This window comes from Solanum dulcamara, chromosome 6 (genome assembly GCF_947179165.1).
Source record: "Solanum dulcamara chromosome 6, daSolDulc1.2, whole genome shotgun sequence".
Lineage (NCBI taxonomy): Eukaryota > Viridiplantae > Streptophyta > Magnoliopsida > Solanales > Solanaceae > Solanum > Solanum dulcamara.
In genome coordinates, this window is record NC_077242.1 from 67,923,825 (window position 1) to 67,927,507 (window position 3,683).

Sequence of the window (3,683 nt, forward strand, 5' to 3'; positions counted from 1 at the left end):
CAAGTCTGGCCTAGGCTCAAATTTTTTGAAGTTACTATCCAAAGTTTTTTGGCCCGAAATTCTTCGCTATTGGCCTATCCCTAACGACGGGAACATGTCATTACAGTAAGCGAATGTCATCTCACAATATTAAAGAGTTATATTATAAAGCAAAATGCACTGCATGTGATGTTTATAATTGAAACAATAGTTCACAAAATTACTTTCAAATAGCATAAAATAAATAAATTTGACACAAAAATTTATTTAAATTTTTCTCCTAGAAAATTAGTTTTGATAATTATTCCACATTGCAACTGCTATGCCATCTCGAATCAACTCTCCTCTTCTAAATTCTTCATTGTTCTCCCTGGGATTCGGAACTTCTTCTTGCACATCATTATTATTTATAAGTTCCGCATCAACTTGAGCAAGTAAGTAATTGTTTGGATCTACCCCTCTTAAATAATTATGTAAAATACAACATGCAAATATAATAAGCTTTTGCGTTTCAACACCATATGATGACTCTGTTGAACTAGAAATTATAGGAAATCTCTTTTTAAGAATTCCAAATGCTCGTTCAATAGCATTACGCAAAGAAGCTTGTCGCAAATTACATAATTCACGAGAATTTTGGGGTGGATTTCTTGAATACTCTTTCAAATGATATCGCTCTCTCAGATAAGGCGTAATAAGCCCACTTCTCAACATGAGTCCAGCATCAACAAGGTAGAATTTTTCTAAACATAAATAAATAAAAGATTCAATATTTGTTCATTACAGGTACCTACGCCTAGATAAATTTGTATAATATTTACCTTTAGGAATTTTAGTGGATCTTCTTGTCTATTTAGTGCTTCTTTCATGATTCTTGAACCAGATACTGTACCTTCCCACCTAGCTAACACGTATGTGAATTTTAAATCAAATTTGCATGCAGCTAGTACATTTTGTGTTGGATAATCTTTTCTCCCATGATATTTTGGTGCTTCACTTTGTGAAACTTTAACACGTATATGTGTTCCATCAATTGTACCAATACAATCGTGATATTATAATTATCAATTAAAATGCAAATAATTTTAACATTAGCTAAAATTTAAATAATTATTATAATTATGTTTACCTTAAAATATGGGTAGAATCTTTGGTTGCTAGCAATTTCAAAAGGAACTTGGGAGACATCAGGTTGTTGAATAATTTTTTCATATAACCCCAAGATAGCTCGTAGGACGGTATGAAAATGACGACTGACTGACTCTCTGGATCGTCGAAAGATGAAAGATAGCTCACGATTTGTCACATTATGTGCTAACAAGTAAAGTGTTTTTGCAACTTGCTCCTCAACGGTAACTCGAAGTGTTGGTCTAGGACCTCGTTCTTTAAAATATCTCACATAGACCAGTAAAAGCTGAATGGGTCATTCTTAAAATACTACGACAAAGTTCAGTCGAAAATAGATGACTTAATAATTCATCTCTAACTTGCTCTCTCTCAAGTCGTATATCATGTGTGATTGTACGTTGATCATTTTCGATTTCACATGCATAAGTCCAAAACCAAATTACTATTAAGAGATCAGCACATGAAGCTAAAGAGCTCAGTTGGCCCAATATTTGACTACTATCTCAATTATTTTGATCAGCCATCTATAATAAATTAATGAAGATCCATCAATGAATTAAATTATACATAATAAAGTAATTTTGCATAAAAATTACTCACGATATATACACATTTATAAACTACGGACATACATGATATCTCCTTTTAAGACTTACACCAAAATCCCCCAATACAATCACTAAAAAGCATAGATAGTACCTCAACAACAACAAACAACAAACAATTTGGAATCATGAATTATAGAAAATATGTAAAATTTTGTACATAATACAGTTACCAAAGTACTTGTAACAGTGAATATATATATAATATAATTTTTTTATATCATAGTACTTGATCATTGACTATTGTGAATTAGACAAAAAAAATTACTAATACAATAGTACTTTTCTTTATACCATAATACTTGTTTTCTGCCTTGTACCAGAAAAAAGGGCAAAAGAACAAACACTTAAAATTTAGCTATTTATATTACAAGATCATACAAATTGTAATTAGGCAATGTTACATTCTTTTTCCTACAAAAAACAACTGATACATACAATTTAATAAAACATGAAAAAACAAACAAAAAAATAACCAAAAACGTTCTAGCAAAAAAAATAAAACAAGATAGCTAGTAATTTTATAATTATTATGCAAACAATAAGAACTTTCAACTTGAAACAATGGCAGAATAGTAAAAAAAAATTAAAAAAGATTATGAACAAAAAAGAAAGTACCTGCAACTTGAGAATAATGTAGAAATATGAAGAAAAAAAAAACATATAAAATTGCATTACTAAAGACAATATGTTGAAAGAGATAAAATAATATAGAAGAGGAAGCTACATGACCTAGAAAAAAGAAGAGAAAGGAGCAAACCTAACCTAAAAGGAGAAGCAAGTACGTAGTAGTTGTTGGGTAGGAGAATTGGTGGAATTAAATAATATAGGGTAAAGGGTAAAATTGTATTAAGAAATATTAAGTAAGGACATACTTGGAAAAAGAAATTAGGTAACAATAGGATCACACCAAATCGGTTGTTACATAAAATGAGGGTTTTCATTGTTACGTAACAATGGAATTTAACAATAAAATACATTTTAAGTAACAATCAAAACAAACATTGTATCTATGGCAATGATATAATACAATATAATGGGTAACAACCTTCCAAACAAGGGGTTATTCGGCGGCTCCAGAGAGAGATTTGATGCCTCTGGCTAGAGGTCGAGGCAGGGGTCAGCCAGGTAGAGGTGGTAGAGCCTCTAGTACTAGTGTTGTGGTTCCGTGGGATAGAGGTACGGTTCAGGTTGGTGGTGGTAGAGGAGCTCAGTGCTATGCTTTTTCGGGGAGACCCAAGGCTAAGGATTTTGATGCAGTTATTACAAGTATCTCCCTAGTTTGCCATCGACCTGCATGTGTGTTATTTGATTCTGGATCTACATTCTCCTATGTGTCTACCTATTTTGCATCTGAATTTGATTTGATTTGTGATCGCATGTCCATGCTTGTTCATGTTTCTACACCCGTGGGTAAGCCCTTAGTGGTGATCAAGTGTATCGATCTTATCTTGTTTATTTAGCCGGGTATGATACTTGGGTAAACATGATTATTATGGGGATGGTAGACTTTGATGTGATACTGGGTATGAATTGGCTTTCTCCTTATCGTGTTATTCTTGATTTCTATGCCAGGACTATTACATTAGCGATACCTGACGTCTCGAGGATCGAGTGGAAGGATATTAGTGGTTCTTATCCTAAGCTCATCTCTTATATGCATGCTCAGAGATTGATTGATAGGAGGTGTGTGTCTTATTTAGCTTTTATTCGGGATACCAGCGCTGAGTCACCTCTTATGGAGTCTATTTCTGCGGTTAAGGAGTTTGCCGATGTGTTCCTTACTGATCTTTCAGGAGTTTCTCTGTGTCACGACCCAAGCCTAGAACCTAGACGTGACATGGAGAATAAGGAACCCGAAAGTACCTCAAACAAGTCTCTTAGCATTCTTTTAGCCTTTCATATGAAATACCCTTTTTCGGAGCTATGTTTGAATAAGATAACTCTCTAATTAAGATTTGATGTCTTATA

At 33.1% G+C, this 3,683-nt stretch overlaps 1 long non-coding RNA gene across 1 annotated transcript; it reads right to left on the minus strand.

Moving 5' to 3' along the window:
- Nucleotides 1-215: 215 nt before the first annotated feature.
- On the minus strand, nt 216-1,022 carry LOC129891097 (uncharacterized). The gene is made up of 2 exons (XR_008767097.1): nt 801-1,022; nt 216-722 (listed from the first exon to the last, which is right to left on the minus strand). It is a non-coding gene; the product is annotated as an uncharacterized LOC129891097 (long non-coding RNA).
- Between the last annotated feature and the right edge of the window lie 2,661 nt (nt 1,023-3,683).